We start from the raw sequence: 27,165 nt of genomic DNA on the forward strand, positions 1-27,165 counted from the left end.
CATTACACAGAATTGGTTATGATGAACAAAGCAGTTTTCTTGAAATTTTCTCGGTGTAAAGTGTGTTCCATGAAGTTTCGGGACTGCACCCGGATGTCGTAGGCCTATTGCCATGATATTTCGGCTGACAACCATTCGACCATCTTCAGGTTAGTGTTCAGCGCCCCTATAAAGCGGTTTTCATCTGAGAAAACTGATGTGCAATAAATAGTTCAACTGATTTCCCGTAGCAGCTTTATTATAATTAACTCACAAATTGCAGGCTAGGGTATTACATATGTCAATTGGTACTTTGGTCGACAAGGGTATAACAATAGGGTTTACCATTCTTGCTACAGAATGACAATCATTGAGCATCCCTTCAATAGTTATCAATCAAGCAGCACTCAGAAGTTGATGAAGTATGGGTCTGGAGAATCGTTGCTTCCTGTAACTTTGAAGGACACATGGGCGTCACTCTGACTGTCTGATGTCTGGCCGAGTATTTCGTCCTATTAAAACATTGCCCATTGTATAAATAAGGTACTTTCCTTAATTCTGTAATTTTCATACATGACGTTTCTCTAGATATAAATTATCATAACTGGTCGCATCTCCGGTAATTAATTTTTGTTTACAATCTGAGTATCCGTTTGATCGAAAGTGGTAACTTCAGTTAAGTGACACACCAAATCATAATATTTGAAAAACATTTAAAAAGTTGTAAATCAATGCCTCCTTACAGTAAACCGAAACAATGTCGCATGAGAATAAAATTTTAATCGTCATACCCGGCAGACATGAAAATACGTAGTTCGAGGGTAGTAGTATTTGGTCAAGGCGTTTCCATTAGTGCCATTGTATTTCTTCGGATATCATATTGAGCCGGTTTCATTATTCCTAGAGTACACGCAGCATTATAACTTACACAGCACCTATTTACAATTACAGTAAAATACTTATGAAATACGTCTTGCCTCGCATCGATTGCTACATTAACCGTTATGACTGCCTACAAACAAATTAAGTGGCAGTGTAATTAACTGCTTTGAAGTTAGGATGAAACATACGTATTTGATGTGTGCAATTTGATTCTGACACATATTCAAAATACAAGGTGTACATGTTCAATTTTGGACAGTACGGGCAAGTGTGCAATTAGATATCGTTAAGTAATATGAATAATAGTGAAGGAGTGATGGAAACTTGCGAGCCTTCCAAATAATTTGAAAAACCGATCACCTGCAGAGCTTAATTTCGGCCGGAACGCGGCGGAAAGGCGTTGCGGCATCACGGACGGCTCTTTTTTTTTTCTTTTTGAATAAGTCGGCATCGGAGATTTAAAATAGTACAAGCATATTAAATGGCAACGTTACTATAATTTGCTGCTGCGCCGGCACCAGTGAACGTGACAACGGGTGACCAGCGCAATGCGATGGGCGGCGGCGTGGGGAGAGGTAATATCAGTGTTCTCGAGGGTATTGTATGTGTGTGTGTGTGTGCACCGAATACTCAAGATAAACAGAGCTGTTGTTTTTATCAATTCTTGCTGTTTTATTGTTTCCTTACAATAAATTACTTTCTAAAAGCTGTATTTCAGAACAGTATTTTGTAAAAAAAATAAAAATAATTTTTGTTGTTTCATCACAAGTTTTCAAAAATCTGAACTTGTGATTTTTATCGCTGTCACGGAGTGGGGAACTGTACGGTTGAGAAATTGCGTTCCGGCACCTAAAACGTTAGAAATTAAGCACTCATCACTTGGAACACGAAACTGGCAGGAGGAGATGCGAGGTTCCGTTTACCCATCAATAGATCTCTCCTTCCGGTTTAACGAAACGGTTGAGTGGGCATTTTCATTACAAACAAAAGGATAATATGATGCCCCGAAGGACTAAAATACGCGCCGGCCGACTCTGCACTCTGCAGCTCCATGGTTACTCTGCCACCTAGCGACAGATTTGCGAAACAGTGGCGTTCTCCGCCAGATGGGAGGAGCACTGTGTAGATGTTCCTCAGCTAGGTAACAGGTGTCGCGTGAAGTACTTTGCGTTCAGCCGAGTTTCCGCACAATCGCTGACCGAAAATTGGGATTGCTGTGATGATTTTCGTTGATGCGCAACAAGTGGAAATAGAGTGAAAAATATCCATAAAGTAAATAATTTTAAGATTAGGATATGAAATGTCATCCCTCTGCTGTATATAATTCAGTATTAGAACCTCCAGTACACTAAATATCGCCCACCCGTTAACGATTTTAATCAGCAAATGAGTGACTTCACTCTTCCTCTAATCGTGTATCTTGCAAGTATTAAAATATACACAGTAGACTGTGCAAAGTGTACCGAGGCCTAAGGTTAAAAGAAAGAGATACGCTTAGCAATAAATTATTTACGTAGCCATAGCAAATGAACTGTTTCTATCTCGAACCGAGTGTTGTTATCCGAGACTTCACTGGATTTTTAGTGGCACTGTTTACTTCGGACTGTCATTTCAGAAGATTTGTACATGCAATTGACTGCGTGACACTGATTTATTTGCCATTTAGAATGTGCTGGCGGTCGTTCGCTTAGCATCGTTCGCCACGGGACATGAGCACTATGGGACGTAACATCTGAGCTCATCAGTCCCCTACAACTCAGAACTACTTAAACCTAACTAACCTAAGGATATCACACACATCCATGCCCGAGGCAGGATTCGAACCTGCGACCGTAGCAGTCGCGCGGTTCCGGACCGAAGCGCCTCGAACCGCTCGGCCACCGTGGCCGGATGACATGTCTTTCATGAAATGCTTGTAAAAAATAGAAAACGAAAATATTCGTTATGAAAGGATTCGTGTTAATAACAGTAGTACTGCCACTACCAAAACTCTCACTTACAGCTACTTCTGACACAAAAAGAAAGAACGGTAGAATTACATTCATCCCAAAATCACTAAAACTGATCACGAAAAATCAGAAAAAGTCGAAGCTAAATACAGTACCACGTTGAAATCATTCAATACAAACTAATAACTATAAAGGTTAAAGACGTCATAAATAAGTAAATTGTATAATATCTTGCCTTCACGTGGTATGAGCTGACAGTCTCTCTTATTATGTGACGACAAGGTGTATGAACGTTACGTTGACATTTTATACTAATTTTAAAGACGTCCAGTGTGCTTGTGACTACTGTTTCTATATTACGACATAACCATTTGTGGAATATTGTGGTGTCACCAGTTTTGATATCTCTAGCAAAAATAAATAAAAATTAGATTAAATTAAATTAAATTACATTAAAATAAAAAATAAATAAATTAAAAATAAAAAAATTAAACGGAACTAGTGACTCGATAAAAGGTCAATAGATATTTCAATGATGTGCTATAATTTTTGGATTTCTAATCAGGTTTATTTCCTTTACTACACACTCAGCTCTGCAAGCTATGTTTGCTTGTATGAGAGGATGAACATACAAGTCACTTCATAAAGTACAAACACATCTCTGCAACTGCAGTGGTCGCTTGATATGTACCCATCACAAACTATGAAATGTGAATATGATCTGTTTTTTACCTTTGTTTTATTGTCGTAGCTTGACGTTCCAGTAAAACATATTTGGGGGCTCAAGGTATGCATGATTGATCCAGTATCTGACATTCTGTGGGGTAAGAAAACATTTGTTGCAGGAGCAGCAGTCGGAATTCGTACCGAGCTCTCTAGTTTATCCACACGACTGATAACTGAATAATGAATTTAAGACAAGCGCCGGGACATGAAATACCATCAGCGATATATTATGTGCGTTGTCACCATATGAGATGTTAAGTACAGAGACATAATTTCCTAATGAAAGTAGTTTCGTAGAGCTATGAGCACTTGTTCATCTTCGCTACTGTGAAGAATATTTTTATTTTAATGAACAGCTGTTCATAGCTCGTAAGACATAAATTTTAGAACACTTAGTATCGGCAGATTTTCTCTTGTTTTGATCCTTACAATCTCCTCTGAAATATCGAGAACAAAGATCTTGCTGCAGAATAGATGTGGTGCACAGTATCGAAGATGAAAAACTGCTCCTACCTCTAGAGGTGTACCTTTTACATCCCGTGTTAACTTGTAATTTTTTATGGTTTTTGTCCGCGCTACGACCTCTGAATTCTTGTCGGTGAAGTTATGGTTCACAACGTAGCTACTATGTATCTACAGGGTCCGACTCGAAAGAGGCCCCACAAACAAGTGTAGTAATTCCGCTGAAATTGCACCGTGTAATTTGTGACGTTTGACTTGACAACGCTGCACTCCGCAACATCGTTTGACGCAACAGTGTGCTTATGCCTGGAGCTCAGTGTTCAGTGACGATGTGTCGCCATCAAGTCGAAGAGCGCCTGATTCTTGTGAAACAATATTGGATTGCTGGTTCTATTATATTAAGACATGCCATCGAATGTTTGTTGAACCGTTTGGTGACCAGCGAATACCGTCTAAATACTACATATGAAAGTTAGTGAACAGGATGGAGAACACTGGAACGGTGTTGGACTTACACGGCGGGGGACGGCCAACCATTATCGGAAGTAAAAGTAACTGACGTGAAACAACGTTTGTTGGTATCTCCGCAAAGTCTGTTAAGAGTTTATCACAGGAATATGGAATGTCGCAGAGTACATGTCACATAGCTGCGAAAAAAGCCGAAATGTATCCATACAGGTTTACAGTTGTTCAGGAACTGAATGTCAATGACAAAGAAAGACAAACGCATTATATTTTGACTTTGGTTTGTATTGCTCAGGGGCCAGGAATATTGCAGTATACATGATTCAGTGATAAGGCATGGTTCCATTTCTCTGGCTACATAAACTCTCAGAATGCGCTTTTGTAGTGTAATGAAAATCCACAGGCACTGGTCGAGCAACCCTTGCATTCACAAAAGATTGGCTTGTTCTTCGCAATATCACAGTGTCGCATTATCGGACTAGATTTTTTGAGTCTACTGTGACAAGTACAGTTTATATCGAAATGTTTCGGGAATTTGTGAACCAGTTGGACGATGAAGAACTTACTCTCGGCTGGCACCAACAGCATGGCGCCCCATGCCACACGTCTCGAGCGACCATGGCTGAGGTCGAATAATTTTTTCCTGGCACAGTGATTTCCAAAGGAATCTAGCCCCCAAGATCATATGATTTGATATAAAGGCAAGGTCTTCAGGAACAAACCACACAACTTGGAAGATTTGCGGGAGAACATCATACGTGAAATTCAGGCAGTTACACTAGAGGTTCTGCAGCAACATTCGAGAAACTGCAGCGTCGGGTTCAACTGTGTTTAAAATTCGACGGAGTCCTTTCGTGATTCACCTTTATTTCCCCGTGAACAAGGTATGACATGTTCATTTCATTTCCTGACTTTTGCGCAAAGCCTTAAGTGTAATTTAAGCCTATGTTTGTTTGTGGGGTCTCTTTCGAGTGGGAAACCTTGTAGTAATATGTAGTAATATGTAACCATTTGTGGATTATGTCAGTTAATATGGTGAAACCGGAAATTTGAATGTAATTAATGGCGATCTTGATATAACAAATTCTTAGCTGGATGTACCTGTAAGGAAACTGAATTAGGCAGTAACACAAAGAGCTATTAAAACCAGAAACCCTAAAAAGCTAGAAGAAATAAAACAGTACCTAACTGACATAATTAGAACCATTATGACAATCATTTTAAGAAAACACAATACCAATTATCAGCTTTTGAAACATATCTTACTGAAATAATGGCCATTCTCTGGCGTTGGGACCCTCCATTGTTCGTTTCAACGTTTCAAACTTGATGCCATGAAGTGTAATATACTGTTTTAATTCCTTCAGCATTCTTATTTCAATCATATGTATAGGCTCAAATCCAATCATTCCAAGAAAATAATGGCAGTCAGAAAATTAGGCTGTTGGAAGCAAGAGGATGTCGCCACACTTTAGGTTATATGGCTACGAAACTATCAGCCATGAGAAATGTAACACGATCCTGTTTTACAGAGCTGCCGGCTGCAGAGACCGTAATTTATATTACATCCGTTTTAAGTGACAGACACGGAGCTTCGCGCCATATGCTTGAGAAATTATGAGGGCTCGCTGAAAAGCAGTTCCTCCGATACTTTTTACATAGAAACTCTTAAGGCTTTTTAAATATAACAAACGTTAATCGCATTCAAATCTGTATTCTTCATGTGTATATATTTATATCACAACATAGTCATCCTGCCGACGAACACATTTCTCCCAACGAGAGGTCAGTTTGTTGAAACCGTAACTGTACCATGTTTGAGTTTGTTGCTGGAGCCAGAATCTCACCTCTGATTGCACAACTTCACCACTATAAAAGTGAAGTCCTCGAAGGTGTTCTTTAAGTTTTGGAAACAGATAACAATCGAACGGGGCTAAGTCGGGGCTGTATCCAGCATGTTAATCACACTCAATGGAAGGTGCCGGATTGTTGCAGACGCGTGTGGTCTCGATTTGTCATTGTGAGGGGGAGGGCGCTCCACGTGTGGACGAACTCTTCGAATTCGAAACTCGATTACAGCACGCTGTTTCTCACACAACGTCAGAGCTGCATTACTTACAGCCCTGTTACACGCTTCAATTCGGAGCCCTCTAGTCCAGTGGGAGAGGCTTGTAATTTGCGGCAGCGAAGCGAGGAAGTCGACCGTGTAATTTGCATGACATGTGATACCTCAACCGATATCGAGAACAGAATAAAATGTCAGGAGGCATTACTTTTTAGCATGGCCTCGCAATTGCAGGCAGTGCAGCTCTGGTGATGGTTTCCTTTCTTAAAAATGAGTCTCGAATTTCATGAAATGTTATTCAACGCTTAGTAAAAATCTGTGCTATTATCATTTATCATCGGCGGACCACCACATTAAGGGGCATAAGATATAAATCCTTCGGACAATTTACGTTACTAGCATGAAAATCATGACGGCTGCTTTAGATTTAGCACCCAACTTCGTTAAAAAGAAGCTCAGTCGCAATGGGGGTCTTTCATAAAAAAAAAGCTGAACACGAAATGATAAATCAAAGAGTGGAAGTTTGTCTCAGATACACAGAGCAGTTTTAAAAAAATTCCACACCGTGAGAAATTACTGAGAATGAAATGAGGATATTTTCAAATCATTTCACTATGTAAAATAAACCATTGATCACTCGCCCAAAATCACTATACATTTTTCAAAAAATTTTACAGGTACTGCATCTCATAGTTAACTCTCTACCTTCCTTTGAAGAATATCAATGATAACAGCAACAGCCATTGCGCAATTACATATGGGTCAGTTCAGAATGAATACAACGCAGTTTCTAAGTTTTGCAATATCCGGTTTTGCCTTACTTTTTACAAACAACAGCCACTAGTAGGTACTGTGCTTCACGGACCACTGTTTCATGTCTTCACCGCTTTCATATCAGTTTCTCCATAGCTACCTTCTACACAATGCAAAGCTGGATAGTCCTTAGTGCTCTTGCAAGTTCTTATCAGTGGACATCAAACAAATTGTTTCAAAAATTATTAATAAAAGGATTTTTTATACCTTGCCGCCCTCCTTCCATCATACATCAACAGTTACTTCAACTCGGCATTAGTGAGGCCGGGTATGTCATACCCGAGGTGTTCTGAAGCGCTGATTATTGAACGTCATTGCTGTCACACAAATCTTGTTGTCACAGTAGCTGGAGGTAAGGAAGAGGGGGTCAAGATGCAGTGCTGAGTTTATTGTTGCGCCAGCATCAGAGGGAGATACACGTGTGCAAAAGTGGCTAGGGTACGTCATACTCGACCTCATAGCCGGTGTTACATTTTTGAGCTGTCAGCATGTTTATGAGATACGCAGTTATTTATAGTATTCTTTCATTTATTTTTATGTTTTATGTTTCTCAGGATGTCTTATGAAGAAAATGAACGTCGGGTACAAGAACTACTAGAAGAAGATTCAGGAAACTGTTCAAATGCTAGTTCCTGTGACCCTGAGAGCAAAGAAGAGACTATCAAGGTTTCTCAAGGAAGTGAAGAAAGTGATTCGGAGCAGGAGGGGAATTTCTATGATTCGGAAGAGCCAAAATCTGCGTTAGTGGCTCCTAGTCAGTCACCTGAGGTACGTAGGATTTTTTTTATATGTCGAAAGATGGTACAAAATGTATGAAGGATTGTCATAGGCAGAGTTTTCGTCTTCGTTCAGGGAATATTGTTACCAATTCTCCAGGTGTGAAAGGTATTATAAGATAATATCATTACGTTAATTAATCAAAGAAACTGTAATTTTGCTCGAATTTGGTATGAAAAACTGTTAAACTCCTGAAACTTGAACTTTTTTTTGAGAAAATAGAGACACTTCATTATTTAACCCCCCAAAAAATTATATCTTAAACATAGTATTTTACTTACTCATTTTGTTTAATAGACACCATTATCAATATCCCAAGTAAAAAAATACGTAATACACCATTACAGTATCAAAAATTCTTCATCAGAGTTTTGAGTATCTCATACCGACCTCATAGCTGGTGTAACAACTTCTCACCTCATTGAGACCGGGTTAACTTGAAATTAATATTTTTGTGGATTCCATGATGATGTTACAAACTTTCAGATACGATGGATAGGGGTAAATGGATCAATCAGAGGTAAGGGACCCTGGGCCGGAAACGACCGAGTCGAAAGTCATAAGCGAAAGTAGTTCTGATGCCTCTGACAACGCACCTCTTCTACTGAAAACTCTTTGTTTCCCATATTTTCGGAGAATTTTCCTGTAAACATTGGCTCTAAAATGCATACCTTTAAGAGCTACGGGCAGTTGTTCAGTAAAAGCGATGTGTCTCACAGTAGCAAATATGAACAAGTGCAAATTCCTAATAAGATATGCACTTTACTGCCGATTTTTTCTTGTTTTGGCCTGAACTGCCCCCTCCCAAAATATGGAAGGAAAAGAACTTGCTACAGAAGAGATCAACTGTCAGAGCCATCAGAATGATTTTCACTTACAATTCTCGAATCGGTCGTTTACGGACGTAAGTCCCTTACCTCAAACTGATACATTTACCCTTTTCCATCATCCCTGAAAGTTTGTGCCATCATCATGTTATCACCTTATACGAAGGGCTTATTTCAATAGTGGTACAAGTCCATTTTTGTTCATTGTGAGATACAGAGTCCCAGAGTTAAATGAGCGCTGAAAAATCTGCAGTTGAGATACCAGAAATATCCAAGTATATTGCTTCTTGCTAGAGATGAACCTTTCTTTCTGTTTATTTGGATCATTAATTGTAGAAGCATTATAGGCAGAAAAGTGTAGGTAATGGACTTGTATACTTTTATTGAAATAATCGCTTCATCTATAACTGGATATAAGCACACATTGATGAATGAACAATATATTTAGCATGGAATATGGCTTAAGCATAAGCAGAGCAAAAACGAAGGTAATGAGTGGTAGAAAGGAAATCAACAACTTGGTTACCATCAAAATGGGGAAGATCACAGCAGCAGGATGAAGTAAAAGATTTCTCCTACTTAGGGAGCAAGATTACGCGCGATGGCAGAACCAAAGAGGTAAGTAAATTGTCACATATGTAGAAAGCTTTCTTCCACAAAGTGTTCGGAAATCCCCATTACAAACCTCTAGCAATTACAAAGGGGAGTGAGTACATAAAATATTTAATTTACAATTTCCGTGCTACTGCCGTTTGAAAACATGTTTGCTATGTAATCATGGTGGGTGGGGGGACACTGACATCTGATCGACAGATATCATTTGACGTCTGTCCTACCTTTCTGACCTTATTCGAGCCTCATTCACATGTCTGTGAATGTTAGAGCAACATGATTGAGTACACGTTTGAAGAATACACCGACATGATACTTCTGTATGCTGAAGTTCATGGAAGTGGAAGAGCTGCTCATAGCCTCTATCAAACTCGTTAACCACAACCTCCGAATTCACAGCATGCCCATTGCGCCATAATTAGACTTTGAGAAATGAGTACTTTCACCGTCAGCGGACGTGACAACTGTACTTGAAGGAGGCGCCGCACATCCTAATCGGAAAAGGGGGTATTCTATGCGTCACTTTGAAGAGAACCTTTCAACTAGTACACGAGCAACTGCGCGTGTTTCTTTGATTATTAGTGAGTGGAACTGTAAAACAAGTTACGGACTGGGTCACGCCTAATAAATTACCTGTAAAAGTGGTCGCGTTAACAACATGTTACCGAACTAGGTGGCGCAGTGGTTAGCACACTGGACTCGCATTCGGGAGGACGACGGTACAAATTCGCGTCCGGCCATCCTGATGTAGGTTTTCCGTGATTTCCCTAAATCGCTTCAGGAAAATGCCGGGATGGTTCCTTTGAAAGGGAACGGCCGACTTCCTTCCCCATCCTTCCCTAATACGATGGGACTGCTGACATCTCTGTTTGGTCCCCTCTCCCATATCAACCAACCAACATGTTCTCAAACGGTTGTAGCCCGGAAACCGTTTGTTTCCGGTCATGGGTTCCGTTCTAAATATTATCTACTCACTCCCCTCTACAAGTCCTAGAAGTTTGTAACGGGGATTTCCGAACACGCTACAATTTTGCTGAAATAAGGCAGTTGATATGAAACTGGGGAAAAGTTCGAGAAAGTAAACACCTGGAACACAGAGTTTCTTGTATGTCGAAGGTAGACGAGTGGTGATCTGGAGAAGAAGAAACTGGAAGCGTTGGAAATGTGAAACTATAGAGAACATTAAAAATTGAGATAACACATAAGATTTGAAATGAGTAAGTGCGGTTAGAATTCTATGAAAGCTTTTTGCCAGAAGAATGACCAGGTTCCTGGAACATCTGCTACAGCATCCTGGAACGGTTAAACTGGTCCTAGAAGGAAAAATATAGCGAAAAAATAGTGGAAGCACAACAAAACAACAACATGGAAGCAGATTAAGAAGATGCTGCATTTAATAACACAGTTCAACAGTGATTTTGCCTGATTCAAATTTTCAGGTCTATTTATATTAAATTGCATTTCCTAATTCTGATAAATGAAACCATTATAGTCGTATCCCATACCATTTCTTTCAAAATTAATATCTCGAGTTTTTATTTATTTGACTATTTTTTGTATGAGCATGAAGCATTATGATATTGCAACACCAGCATCTTTTGGAATACATCTGTTTAAATGAACCACTTGACTGTTTGAAGTCAGATAACAGCACATACTAAGCTTTCACATCATTTTTTTATTGTCACTGCGTCTATATAGGCCATAACAGTTTTTTTCTGAAAAGCAAGTAATAAATATATAAATAATAGCGTTTTGTTGACATTATCGTATGTAAATCATTACATTTAAACGAAAAGGACAAGTTGCGTGTTTTGTAAATAATCCATATTCAGTTTGTTACATCTGTAGTATTTTTTGTGAGGATTAAGAGAAAAAACGTAATCTCAATTGTAACGAAAGCTTGGAAGGCGTACTTCAGAATTAAACTAGGATATCAACCGAGGACTTGGGCTCTTCACAGTGTGTACGCACTGTTTGTGTTGAAGACTTACGAAATTGGACAAAGAGGAAGACACCATTACTAAGTTTTTCAATACCAGTTGTGCGGCGTGAACTTCAAAATGACAGTATTGACTGTCACTTTTGTACAAACATTGTGAAGAGTTCAGTGCAAGGAAGATAAGAAAATCATAATTTATCATGAGCTATGAAACTAGTGACATATCGCCTTGGTACTCCCATACCGAAGCCAAGCAGAGATAGTTGTTAACATATTTCAGCTACAGTGAGTAACAGTTATTTATCATTATCAGTTGTGTCAGATGAGTTCGTTCCTGAAACATCAAATGAGCCACAGCTGTTATCACAATCCAAACTACATGATATACATAGTAAGGTTCAAATGGTTCAAATGGCTCTAAGCACTACGGGACTTAACATCTGAGCTCATCAGTCCCTTCATTCAGAATCCGACTTCCCTGAGGATTTATTTTTCCTGGCTAGTCTCTTCACCATTACTACTTTGTCATATGAGTCTCTATACGCTCCTGGAAAAGCCTTACAATCCCGCGACCGGTGCGGTTGCAGGTTCGAATCCTGCCTCGGGCATAGATGTGTGTGATGTCCTTAGGTTAGTTAGGTTTAAGTAGTTATAACTTCTAGGGGACTGATGACCTCAGAAGTTAAGTCCCATAGTGCTCAGAACCTTAAAACCCAATATCTGATTTCGGAATCTCTGCCTGACCATGACATAATCTAACTGAAATCTTCCTGTATCTCCCGGCCTTTCCGATGTATATTTGCTCCTCTTGTGAACCTTGAACAGAGTTTTCGCTATTACCATCAAATTTATTGCAGAACTCAATTAGTCTTGCTTCTTTTCATTCCTAGTACCAAGCCGATATTCTCCTATAACCCATTGCTCTACTCCTTCCCCTGCAACTGCATTCCAATACCGCGTGAATACTAGATTTTCGTCTCCCTTTGAGTATTGAATTACCCTTTCACTACCCTCATATACTTTTTGTATCTTGCGCCGTCGGCATGTATACCTGAAGTATTGTTGTCGGTGTTGGTTTGCTGTTGATTCACTGAACTGTTTGCAGTATCTCATTCTCACTCATAACGAATCCTACTTGTATTATCCCATTTTCGGCTGCTTTTGATATTACCCCATACTCATCTGTCCCAAAATCTTTTTCTTTCCATTTCACTTTACTGAGGTTATATACATTAAAAAATACATGTTCAATTTTAACATTTACATGAAAAAAGTCAGTGAAACCCTAGACAATAAATAAGAAAAAATATTATTCAAATGGGTCTACGTTGCATAGTGATGAGAAAATATGTTACAGTAATTCTGGAGCTTTCATTTGGCTGATCCCACTCCCATATTCGTTCCAATTCGTAGTGACAAGTCAGTTTTGGGTTATCAGTACTCAACTGTAAGTTTCATTTACCTCATCAGTCGTTAACTGGTTTACTGTCTTTTCCACAGAGTAGATCGGGGGGAGGTGCCTATCAGGGTGAGATGCCTGAAGCTGCCATTTCCGCCGGCTCTCAACAGATCGCGACGCCAACCTGCAAGGCAATCGCTAGCTGTAGTATGGGGCGAAGGCAGCTCCGTGTATCGCTGTGGTAATTGTTTCTCCGCTTTGGAAGCAACAAATACAAGGAAGAGCTAAAATTGACGCCTTCTTAACAGTGCACAGTTATTTTCAAGAGCGTACGAGCGTCTGAATAATGTAGTACAGCCAAATGCTGCACATGTTAAACGTAGAAGATACTTTGTAGTTAAATTGCCATCCACCGTTGCCACACAACGGCAATGTTGTGTCAGTCACGGTAAGTATCATCTCACCCTGATACTCGGGAGAGACGCCACCGTTTTCTCGGGGCAGGATGCCGAATCGTATCCCTCAGGTACACAGACTTTCTTTTCGTAGGAAATGCCTCGAAAGTATGTTAGAACATCAAACAGGGGTCAGTGGCCTGAAAAATCCCTACAAATGGCTATGGAACATGTAAGGACTAGTGGAATGAATTTTTAGAGCTTCCCAAGAATATGGGATCCCATATACACTCCTGGAAATGGAAAAAAGAACACATTGACACCGGTGTGTCAGACCCACCATACTTGCTCCGGACACTGCGAGAGGGCTGTACAAGCAATGATCACACGCACGGCACAGCGGACACACCAGGAACCGCGGTGTTGGCCGTCGAATGGCGCTAGCTGTGCAGCATTTGTGCACCGCCGCCGTCAGTGTCAGCCAGTTTGCCGTGGCATACGGAGCTCCATCGCAGTCTTTAACACTGGTAGCATGCCGCGACAGCGTGGACGTGAACCGTATGTGCAGTTGACGGACTTTGAGCGAGGGCGTATAGTGGGCATGCGGGAGGCCGGGTGGACGTACCGCCGAATTGCTCAACACGTGGGGCGTGAGGTCTCCACAGTACATCGATGTTGTCGCCAGTGGTCGGCGGAAGGTGCACGTGCCCGTCGTCCTGGGACCGGACCGCAGCGACGCACGGATGCACGCCAAGACCGTAGGATCCTACGCAGTGCCGTAGGGGACCGCACCGCCACTTCCCAGCAAATTAGGGACACTGTTGCTCCTGGGGTATCGGCGAGGACCATTCGCAACCGTCTCCATGAAGCTGGGCTACGGTCCCGCACACCGTTAGGCCGTCTTCCGCTCACGCCCCAACATCGTGCAGCCCGCCTCCAGTGGTGTCGCGACAGGCGTGAATGGAGGGACGAATGGAGACGTGTCGTCTTCAGCGATGAGAGTCGCTTCTGCCTTGGTGCCAATGATGGTCGTATGCGTGTTTGGCGCCGTGCAGGTGAGCGCCACAATCAGGACTGCATACGACCGAGGCACACAGGGCCAACACCCGGCATCATGGTGTGGGGAGCGATCTCCTACACTGGCCGTACACCACTGGTGATCGTCGAGGGGACACTGAATAGTGCACGGTACATCCAAACCGTCATCGAACCCATCGTTCTACCATTCCTAGACCGGCAAGGGAACTTGCTGTTCCAACAGGACAATGCACGTCCGCATGTATCCCGTGCCACCCAACGTGCTCTAGAAGGTGTAAGTCAACTACCCTGGCCAGCAAGATCTCCGGATCTGTCCCCCATTGAGCATGTTTGGGACTGGATGAAGCGTCGTCTCACGCGGTCTGCACGTCCAGCACGAACGCTGGTCCAACTGAGGCGCCAGGTGGAAATGGCATGGCAAGCCGTTCCACAGGACTACATCCAGCATCTCTACGATCGTCTCCATGGGAGAATAGCAGCCTGCATTGCTGCGAAAGGTGGATATACACTGTACTAGTGCCGACATTGTGCATGCTCTGTTGCCTGTGTCTATGTGCCTGTGGTTCTGTCAGTGTTATCATATGATGTATCTGACCCCAGGAATGTGTCAATAAAGTTTCCCCTTCCTGGGACAATGAATTCACGGTGTTCTTATTTCAATTTCCAGGAGTGTATAACTCTGAAATGACATCTGGTGAAGAAAGATGAAAGGAAGCATGGCATGGGTCAAAAAAGTAAGCAATACTCTATTAGTTATGTTTTCTTTGATTATGGAGCAAAATGAGAATAATTTCTAAATGAAATATTAATTCACCTAAAAATTAATGATTGAAATACACTTTTTTAATTCCTCAAACTTTTCTCCCTGATGAATAACTGTCACATTATAATTATTGGTATTATTTATAAGTAGCCTTGGTGAAGAGAATGAGAAACAATTGCTCACTTGCATAAGACTGTTGCAAATGTGTGGATTTCCATCAACTGGAGAAACTCTTCGTAGGCTGGTATTCCAGTTTGCGGAAAGAAATGGAATTCATCATAGATTTTCTAAAGAAAATGAAATGGCAGTTTGGGACTGGTTACAGTCCTTTCTGAAACGTAACCCACAGCTAGCTATGAAGAAGTTACAAGGTCTCTCTATTGATGGGGCTATGGGAATGAATAGGGAAGCTATTGCAGCATATTTTTCTTTAGTTCTGGATGTCTTAACAGCAAATTCTTTGCTGGATAAACCTGGCCGCCTGTACAACATGGGCGAAACTGGGTTTCAGATGAATCCTAGGTCAGACAAAGTGATAATAGAAAAAGGTTCTCCTTCTTTATATCAAGTAACTTCCCAAGAAGAAGGGGAAACCATAACGGTAACCACTTGCTCCAATGCTGAAGGCAACTTCGTTCCTCCAGCGTGCATTTTAAAAGGTAAAAGAAAGAAGTCTGAATGAGAGGATCGACTTCCGAATGGTTCGATTGTATTTATGATCAGGGTATGTCAACTCCGATATATTCATGAGTTGGATGAAAGACCACTTTATTCCCACAAAACAACAAGGAAAAGTAGTTCTGCTTCTCGATGGGCACACCTCACACTCTTCTGATCCTGGTATGCGTGATCTTGCAACAGAAAATGATGTGATCATGATTTGTTTACCTCCGCATTCAACACACTACCTTCAGCCTCTTGACAGGTGTGTTTTCAAATCACTGAAACAAGCTGTTTACAGAACTATGCGAAACTGGACATTGTGTCATCCTGGACGTAAAGTTTCAAGAGCACAGTTCCCAGTCTTCCTCAGCGAATCCTGGAAGAGAGGTGCAGTTCCATCCAATGCTCAATCTGGATTTGAAGCTTATAGCTTGTACCCATACAGCCCGGAAAGAATTCCAGAGGAGGCATTTCAAATTTCTGATTTGGTTGCTACTGGTGTGGCAGACAAGAATGAAGGATATAACAACGACTGTAGAGGATGTGCTCAGGTTGTTTTCCCACTGAAAAACAATAGAAGACTTGAGGCACAGGTTGATAATGAGCCGATGCCAACAAAGTCGTTTGAAGAAATTACTCCTAATCCTATCTTGGATCCATTACCACCTAAGCGCAGAAAGAAAAACGCTGAAGTTCTCACAGAAGGGAGTCGAAAAGAAGCAGCAAGACCTAGGTCACAGCGAATTAAAAGCAAAAAAAATCAACTCCAGGTCGGTCTAAGTTTAGCAAAGCAAGTAACTCTGCAAATGACGGTGATTATTGTGCTGAGTGTGCCAAGAATTACTATGATAAAAATGAACCACATGTGGATTGGGTTCATTGTGTCATTTCCAATAAATGGTTGCATGAAACCTGTACAGAGGAAGAAAACATGTGCAATAACTGTGCAAATGAATTCTGATTTCATTTGGATGCTTTCTTGTCACTTGCTTATTCTTAAATGTATTTATATATTTGCTTTGTATTCTGTGCCTTACAAACGTAATATGCGCCTTTACATAGAAAAATCTCATCTGTGAACAATATTTCAGTGCTGATCCTAATTCTCCAATTCTAACTCGCCTTTTGATCCCCCAAACCTTAAGTATGGCATCTTCCCCCGATCTACTCTACGTTAAATTTCAGTTTTGCTGCGTTTCCAAAGACAGATCGTTAGCTCTTGGCGCGATCAAGATAAATTTCAACATATCACCACACCACTGTGCAAAAAGTTCAATAACATTTGGCATTAATGAAAAGTACCTCCATTTCTTCAACTGTTGTAAACAGGCTGTCTCTCCTAAGAGCCGTGAGGTGCATTTTCACTGATGGTTCAAATGGCTCTGAGCACTATGGGACTTAACATCTATGGTCATCAGTCCCCTAGAACTTAGAACTACTTAAACCTAACTAACCTAAGGACATCACACAACACCCAGTCATCACGAGGCAGAGAAAATACCTGACCCCGCCGGGAATCGAACCCTGGAACCCGGGCGCGGGAAGCGAGAACGCTACCGCACGACCACGAGCTGTGGACATTTTCACTGATGTTTTGGCGGAAATTTTAAATTTAGTATTTGGAATACGTATTTGGCGGCGACACAAAACAAAGTTTGCTCGTCATATGTTTCATTCTAAGCCCATGTCAAAGGAATCAAACAATAATTTCTCATGCATAATGTTTCGTGATCATTTGTTACAGCTTTCCAGAATTAGTCAAATGGTTCAAATGGCTCTGAGCACTATGGGACTCAACTGCTGAGGTCATTAGTCCCCTAGAACTTAGAACTAGTTAAACCTAACTAACCTAAGGACATCACAAACATCCATGCCCGAGGCAGGATTCGAACCTGCGACCGTAGTGGTCTTGCGGTTCCAGACTGCAGCGCCTTTAACCGCACGGCCACTTCGGCCGGCCAGAATTAGTCTATTTCGATTCTGTTCTGTCGACATGCATTACCAATGACGAAGAGTAACCAGTACTACAGAAGCGACTGAGCAGCTCTGCTGCATGACAGTAGCGGTCAGAGCAGGACAGGGCGGTGCAGTCGCTGCTCGAGTACTTCGTGTTTTACTGTCCCTGTTAGTATATATCGACAAATCAAATATCGCACCTGATTTATTTTCGACCGATCCCTCGATTGGGCACGTAAAATTCCGCAATAAATTGAATTTGGTGGAACGGGAAACAGACCGTCACTTTCCGACGACCCTGGACGTCGCATGAAGAAGTGAGGAGCAGTATGTATTTGGGCAGACTTCAGCTACACATTGCAGAAACGAAATTGCTAATATCTGCCGAAATACCAAATAAAATACTCCTGACGCCTCTTAGAAGGGACAAACTGTGTATAGTAAACGCCCGAATGTCTTCAGGAGCAAGCAGTCTGATCAATACAACAGCAGAGCACAGACTGTTGGCTAAAGCCCACAGGTAAACACACGAACCGTATCAGAGTTACGTGTCTGCTTACATTTGGTACAGTAAGACGGTCGTTTGTGAAACCTTTTCTCCTGCCGGCAGGACAGTGGCTTGCTGCGTTGTTGTCTGGTTAAAGTTCGATTGTCGTTAAGATCACCTCTGAAGAATTCTTCCAAAGCCATAGAAAGATAATACAGTTATATTTAAAAAATATAGGGAAGTCGATGTCATAGTTTGAGAATAACTCGCGCACTTCAGAAAATACACCCTATCAGCCACTACAACTTTGCGGAACCCCTACCATGATACTCGTTCTGGGCGTAATTGGATTGATCTGTCTTACCTGTCTCACCCTGCATTTGGAGCGGCGGAGGTCCCATTTCGCTTTATGAGAGCAGTGTAACCAAAAGACTTATCATGAACAGACACAGCACGGGGTGAACCCACCTAGACTGCCGTTTCCATCACCAGAAAACAAAGAGAGAGAGCGTTAAATAAAATTAATTCAGAAAATCCGACTGCAGATTCATATTGCTAACGAGATGTCGAGTTTTTTGGTAACGAGTTTTAGTTTATTAATTGCACAATTAAAAAACCCGCTAATTAGTTCAATCTATTTGAGCATCAGAAATTTTCTACTGCCAACAAACACCGTCAAATATCATGGCGGACTATCGGTTGGAGGGGACTAAACAAGACCAGTTTTCTTAATGTTGGAGCCGTTAGTGTCAATATGTCGAGAAAGCACGCTGGCGCAAAGGGACACCAACCGTCCACGAGTTCGAAGAATTGGCACCCAAACCGGCCCAGTAACGTTAACTTAAAATGGCCAGGCCACACTGTCAGTCTGGAGCTAAAGAAACCGTAAGCGTCTTGCTCCCAAAGCTGTCATCAGACACATTTTCGGCTCCCGCGGAAGTGTACCGTGCGGTGGCTGCAGAAATGACAAAAGCATGGAGCACTGGTTTTAGTGTCTCAGTTGTATGCAATTGTTTGCAAGACGTAGGACGTCTCTCTCAGTTGGTACGTGCACCGTGCAAGTTACCGCCCTCTTTGAACACGATTGTCCTTCTGTCACCTTGGAAACAGCGACGTGTATGCAACAGCCAGCAGTCGGGTGGCTTGATGGGCGATTGGGAGCTTGTTGCATCTACGAGTCACGCTGATTGGGCGGCTCACGTTCGGCACCGTGATTCCATCAGCCTAATGCAGTTCAATGTGCAGCCCCTGTTTCTGCTAACGTATATCGATACCCGTAGTTTTAATTTCTTATTTTCGAGCGTTAGCCGCCTGTATTACTCCTTGCTCGTTCTCTAGGTACTTGTTTTTGATATCATTGTTTTATTGAACTTTTTATGTGTTTAACATGTGTCTACATCAGAGGGGCGCTTCTTCAATTTGTTGGTAAATATATTAATACTTTTTGTTGCATGGCCATCCGCCACAGCAAGCACAGAAAAGCCTGCGAAAACTGTGATTTCAAAACATAACCGCTGTGAGTTATAACGATATGTTTACGTAATGTGTATACATAAACATACAGTTATAAATGTCCCCGTTCGTAGTCGCTAATTATAACAATATGCTACTTTTGTGCTGTAACATATAGCTATAATCAGCGGTGGAAACATATTTGCGAACGCCGACCGTGTGCGGCTGTTTCTTGTTGGATCGTCTGATCAGTCGGAAGTTGCATTGCAGAGGAGAGTAAATGCCTATTCAAAATATAATTATTTTGGATAGCTCAACATGAATTTCCTAAGGGACCGTAGTTTATCATGCATTTACCAGTAGAATATGGCGCGGAGAAAATATTTCGCCGCATGCAACTTCCATCCGAACTCGACGAAAGAATTCGTGACTGTGAACTCTCTATTTGGCAGAAACATAAAGAAAATTAAATAATTTCATGAAGAAGTGAGACATAGATTCTATATTAAATGAATAGTCCATACACCAGTTCCATTTAACTCTGAATTTATGGCAATTAATAGACGAACTTACACTTCAATGAAGGATTTAACATGGATGCCGTTTTGACTGGCACTTCTCGTAATAAAAACAATTCCTTTGACGTTTTCACATACACGTCGCACAATAAATCTACTGCTAGGCACTTTTAGTATTACACATTTACTTTACACTAAAACAATATTATTTTTAACGGTAATAATACGGCGGCAAGACATGCGCGTCCGACACAAGTTACAAGAGACAAGAGAAGAATGAGTAACTGTTCATCGAGAATATCTCGTACCTCAAAAAAAAAGTGTAAAAGTGTTCTTCTTCTGTCCGTTTTTCGCGCCGCGATTTTCAAAGTCAATAACTCACTGCATCTCTGACGGCGCTTCGACAATAAACAAGTTACGTCACAGATCGTTCACCTTTTACATTCTCGCAACATTATTTGCTAACTGTAGCTGTTGCCGAGCGACTGCTCGATTAGTGAATGATTTAAAATGATAAGGCAATCACATAATGTTACAGAGTCCACTCTGTGTCTCATCCTGTTCTGTTTTTTTAGCGTATATGTTGCCAACGTGCTAACGTGTATTCATTTCTGTTATGGTTATATCTATGTGTCTATGTGTATGTGGGGGTGTGGCGGGAGAGAGAGAGAGGGAGGGAGAGAGAGAGGGGGAGAGAGAGAGAGAGAGAGAGACAGACAGAGAGAGACAGAGTCAGAGAAAGAGCGAGAGGGAGGTGGAGTACACAAGCAAACTATTTCTTCTTTTCTTGTGGGGTGGGGTGGGTTAATCACTGTAAGTTGTAGAATGTTGAATATGAGTGTAATAGCTGTCAGAGAATGGACGGCAATTTCGGCGTTCAGCTGATTTGCGTTCTGGTTTAAATGTTAGTGGAGAGGTTCATAAACGAGTGAGTGGAAAGGGGGTTCGCTGGTATTATTATTGTTATTACAGTGCTGTGGTATGGTGTTACTGTATTATTCTATCTGTTAGTGTAAATAATGAGTTGTGTCAACAGGGTTTTCTTTTCTGCTTTGGCTCTCTGTGTGCCGTAATTTTTTGCGGGGTTAGCAGGTGACTTTTATTGTTTATGTTTATGTCTTCCTCTCTTGTCGTTGGTTTATGATTGTGTTCCCTTAGGTGTTCTGAAAATGTGGAATGATTCGTCGCATATTTCCAGGGTCTCATGTGCCCATTGTACGTGACATGAAATGTTCTGCCTGATTGTCCTATGTATCTGCCATCTTAAGTGTTACACTGTCATTAGTATAACTCCTCTTTCTGATATATATGATTACTGATAATCAGTAATGCAATATTGTTGGCAAAAATTAACTATATTCTGAATGAAATGATTTTACAAACGTTCAAATGGGACTTACGTTTTACAATAATCTTGCAACCAGCATTGCGCAAGCATACCTTCAGTAGTCTTCAGTTTATCAAAAAAATAATTCAATAATATTAGTTACTCTTATTGTAGTAGTTAGCTGATGTCTCTGTACATCCGTTTATAATCTCTTGTAAATCATAGCTGGTGGCTGGCAGACACGCCGCTCCTGTCAACCTCTCGCTTCAGACCTGCTACCGACTCGCTTCACTTCTCGCTTACTACTGACTTCCTACGAACGCTGAAGTGCGGTCTCTCCTGCCAACAATGCTTTCTGGTGCAGACAGCCCCTGCTACCATTACAAAATGTATCAATGCGCGGTCTTTGCCGCTCTTTTCTTAAAATGCATCCACACGCTCTCTCTCCCGCCCTTTTTAAAATTATATCAATGTGCGGTCTCTCTTGCCAACAATACATTGGTGCAGACATTCCCTCCTACCACAATTATTTCCAGCATGACAAATATTAATTACTCCTACTTAATCCTATTAATAAAATATAAACATCTTTCATAAATTGTGGTTTGACAATAGACAATAGAAATATACACGTCTCACAAGACAAAGAATAAACACAGCACAAAACAGATAATTCTGTACGAAAAAGCACACCAAAGCTCACAAAAAGCAGAGATATATACCAGAAAGATGGGGTATATCAATTTAGTGTAACTTTTGTGACGGTAGATGCATAGAACAAACAGGCAGAACAATTAATGTCAAAGAACACGTGAAATCCTGTAAATATGAGACAAACCACTCCACATATGCAAAACACCTACGGGTACACAACCACAAACAAACAACTAGAGAATTAGACATAAACATAATTAGAATCAATAACAAAATCATCTTCTAACACCGCAAAAAATTTCCGACACACCGAAAACCAAACCCAAAAGAAGACGCTGTGAATGGTCAATTACACATGCAAAACAACTCATTAATAATAGTGTAACACTACAACAGAGGACTACTACCATAATAATAATAATAATAATAATAATAACACCCAACCATCCTTCCTCATGCTTGTCCATGAATCTCTCCATACACATTTAAACAAAAACTCAAATCAGCTGAACACAAAACTTTCGTCAATTGTCTGACAGCTATTACATTCATATTCAACACTCTACAACTCCCACTGATTAACCACCAACACACCCACACCACAAAAGAAAATAGTAAGCTTGTATAATCCTCCTCTCTTTAGCTCTTTGTCTGTCTGTCTCTCTCTCTGTCTATCTATCTCCCTGCGGACACACACACGTAGACACACAGATGTAAATGTAACAGAAATGAATAGACGCATGCTTTCAGCATAGACTTCGCTACGTTGGCAACATGTACACACAAAAAACATGATGATACACATAGTGGACTCAAAGCAGTTACATCCTAAAATCACAATTTTCGGTCAAATACCTAGAAGACGAAAATTAGGAAGAGAAAAATTCGGAACATAAAAAGTGCTTATATTTCGTAAACGGAGCTGTTGTCTGACCTTCACAATGTGACCAGATGAGAGGAATCGCAGACATCAACTAAAAACGCGAACAACTGTAAGTTATCACTTATTTGCTTAATAAACGAGACTTCAACTGTTTTATAATCTGCAAATAACACGTATGCAAACAAAACTGTAACATTCTAGATCAGACTGATGATGCCTTAAAGTAGAAAAACCGAAACGAGTAAAATATAGTGCAGCAAGAGGAGGCGTTTTTACTTACAAAACAACAAAACAACTAGTTTAGTTGCGTGACAGTACGACCTCAATTAAGGTTTCTTTGTGTTATAATACACTTTCAAGTTAAAATTCACTTGAGACTTTTCACTTGCTGTAGGTTTCCCCTGTCCATTTTTTTTATATAATAGAGTAGACAATCAACCCCTGCAAGTAACAGATGAAGATGGATTATTACGTGGCCAAATAGACCAGCAGACGAGTGACTCTCTCGCCAAACCACAGGACTACCCAACTTTTTTTGAAAAAAAAAAAAGTTTGTGTCAATTCACGCGATGATAGCCACAAACACTGTAACACCTCGTTATATCCAAGTGATAAAATCTCTAGTCGCTTCAGTAGTCCAACAATACTTGTTGACCTCTCGACGCAGGGCAACGAACTGGATTGTGAAAGCCTAAATGCTTTCGAGTAAGACACATACTTAAAGTCAGATCACTACGCTGACACAGATTTCATTTGTTAGCCGATGTTGTTGAAAGATGACGAACGAATTTGTGAATATAGAAATTAGGAAACTGTCTTGACACAGACGTCAAGTGTTACTTGAGAGTAACGTAAACGACGTGGTTTCCATTGAGCATCTATCACAGTCAGTCACCATAAACTGTTCTAACCCTTATCATGAAATAAAAGTGCCAAGCTTCCCTTCTTCCACTGGTAGCTATCGTAATTGGACAAATGTCTGGCCGTTAAAACGGTATCTCCATACGCACATACACACATACATCACAATAAAGGCAACGCCCAGAAATGTGGTAATGTGAAGGTCAGGTTTTGTTTTAAATCTACATTGCCTGACCTTCCAGCCTTTTGGTGTCTAGCGTCCGTAAGGCTTTAGCGGCCACATGGCGTGGTGCATGCTTAAATGCGTGTAGCTGAGGTGACGAGTTCACGGTAATTACCCGGTGCACCCAAAAGACATTCTCCATTACTGAGATGAGTGCTTCAAAAGGGTGCTTTAAAAGCCTGTTGGGTTAAAAAGGAAGTCGTGCTTTCCTTTTTCGTCGAGTCCCAGGTAGCTATTATCCCGTCAACGTCTCAAAGGAGTGCAACTGTGCAAGGTACTGCAAGGTAGCTAGAAAGGCTGTAAAAGCTGAGCGCCGTAAAAGCTGCATAAATATTGCACCGTGTAGAACTGCAGCACGAACGTCACTTCGGCAGGAGTCACTTACAGTGGGCGGACTGGAGAGCTTGTTACCTGCTATTTACAATCTGTAGCCTTCAGATCAAGAATCAGCTAGCAACATTTATTTCAGCCACCTTGGAAAAGTGAAACCAAAAATCTTCTGTGGTTGCTTTATATTTACTGAAAGAGACAAAGAAAATTACTTACAATCTTCTTATTTTGACGGAACTACATTTTCGTGAGACACTTCCACACTGAATGGTTTGTTAATAGCTCCGTTTTCCCCATTTGTGTCAAGACCTGCGTTGCAAGAGGTGAATGATCATGTTTATTAGAATATTATTTTATTAAGAATTAACTGAAATCAAGGGCCTAAACAATGGGAGCATAAGGGGGAACCGGCAGTTAAACGTAAAGGAGAGAAGAGACGTGAAAAGGGTTCACTGATGACCCCTAGAGTAACTGTCTGTTCATGTGAAACAAGAAGAAATGGATGTCATTCTGTAAGACAAAGACTTTCTTCCGAATTTCTGATATCATTAGGGGTTCTGGTAATCAGAGTTATTGTGCGGAATCTATGTGACTGTAGACATACCATTAGATTCTACAAAGAATATTATCCATAATATTCGTGAGATAACTAAAACAAATAATGTGAGAACTATAGTACAAATAGCTAAATCGCTCACGCAGCCGAGTTAGTGAAGCGGATAATGTACAGAACAATGGAAAAGGAAACTAAAGATGTATTAGATAACGTTCAGTTGGTTCAGAAAAGTTAAAAACACTACAAAGGCTGTTTAAACTTTGCACTTCCTACTGAAGACCAGACTTGAGAAACTCAAGTTACCTTCAGAGGAGTAGACGACAGCGAAAAATATTTCGCCAATGTAAAATGGTGAAAGATAAATATTGAAAAAGATATAAGGCAAGTATGTGGTCTCTGTCCCCTACTATTCAACCTGCGCATCAAAGGCATGATGATGGAAACAAAACAAAGGTTCGTCAATGGGACTGAAATACAGCGTGGATGTATATGGTAAGATTCACTAATGACATTGCTATCCTCTGGAAGTGAGGAGCTGGTAAATGAACTTAACAGTCCAATGAGCACAAAATATGAGTTGACAGTAATTCAAAGAAAGACGAAAATTAGGAGGAGTAGCAGAAATGAAAGCACTCCGTCTTCAGGCAACAAGTGGTCCATCGGGACCATCCGACCGCCGTGACATTCTTAGATGAGGATGCGGATAGGAGGGGCCTGTGGTCAGCACGCCGCTCTCCTGGTCGTTATGATTGTTTTCTGTGACCGGAGCCGCTCCTATTCGGTCGAGTAGCTCCTCAATCGGCATCACGAGGCTGAGTGCACCCCGAAAAATGGCAACCTCGCATGGCGGCCTCGATGGTCACCCATCCAAATGCCGTCCACGCCCGACAGCGCTTAACTTCGGTGATCTGTCGGGAACCGGTGTATCCACTGCGGCAAGGCCGTTGCCTAGCAGGAATGAGATTAGAGAGAAATTTAACAACAAACTTAAGGACCATAAAGTTGACGAAGTGAAGGAATTCCGCCATCTTGAACGTCAGGAGCATATTAGATGCAGGCTAGAACAGGCAAAGAGGGTGTTCCTTGCATAGAAGTCCATTAGTATCAAACAACAATTTAAAGAAGAAATTTCTGTGAATGTACATGTGGAGCACAAAATTGTATGAATGTGAATCATGGATTGTTGGATACATGAAAAGAGGAAAAAGGTTGCGTTTCAGATGTAGTACTAATGGCGAAAACCACCTCATGTGTATTAATATACATTTATTGTGTCGGAACCTGTTTCGTTCTTTTCGAACATCGTCAGGTTGACGAGATATGTCAATGTCATGATGTGAAGGGTCAGATTATGTCGTGATATTGGCATAACTCGGAAATCGGTCGCGATAAATAGATTGTTATTAATAGAGCTTTGATGTTTTCCATTAATTATTATCACTAGGAGAGCTCGCCATAATCAAGATTATTTGAGATGTGGTGCTGCTCTTGGTTCAAATGGCTCTGAGCACTATGGGACCCAACATCTTAGGTGATAAGTCCCCGAGAACTTAGAACTACTTAAACCTAACTAACCTAAGGACATCACACACACCCATGCCCGAGGCAGGATTCGAACCTGCGACCGTAGCAGTCCCGCGGTTCCGCACTGCAGCGCCAGAACCGCACGGCAACCGCGGCCGGCTGTGGTGCTGCAAAAGAATGTTGAGAATCAAGGCTCATAATGAATTAGGGTCTCCTGAGAAACTGGAAGGGAAGAAATTTACGGAAATTACTGGCAAGAAGAAGTGACAAGATGATGGGAAATGTCTTCACTTCTTTCCAGAGAGAGCCGCAGAGGTCGAACACAGCAGGGGGAGACGTTGGAATATATCCAAGAAATAACTGAGGGCAATGGGTGTAATTGCTACTCTTCCATGTAAAGATGTTGGTGCAGTAGAAAACAAACAAAGACTCCTTCGTAGTTCCTACCAAATTGAGTATAAACCACAGAACACCGTTTCATTTCGCGTCCCAGAAGCGTTTTCTGTGCAGTGTCCCCCTGTATTGTAGCCTCCGCCCCCATTAGTCATTGCACGACTGAACTGTCCCCATATGTGTGGTTATGCTTCGCATGTTGGCACTCTACATCTTTGTCTTCCCGAAAAGCGCTGTTGCCACC

This window comes from Schistocerca nitens, chromosome 5 (genome assembly GCF_023898315.1).
Source record: "Schistocerca nitens isolate TAMUIC-IGC-003100 chromosome 5, iqSchNite1.1, whole genome shotgun sequence".
NCBI lineage: Eukaryota > Metazoa > Arthropoda > Insecta > Orthoptera > Acrididae > Schistocerca > Schistocerca nitens.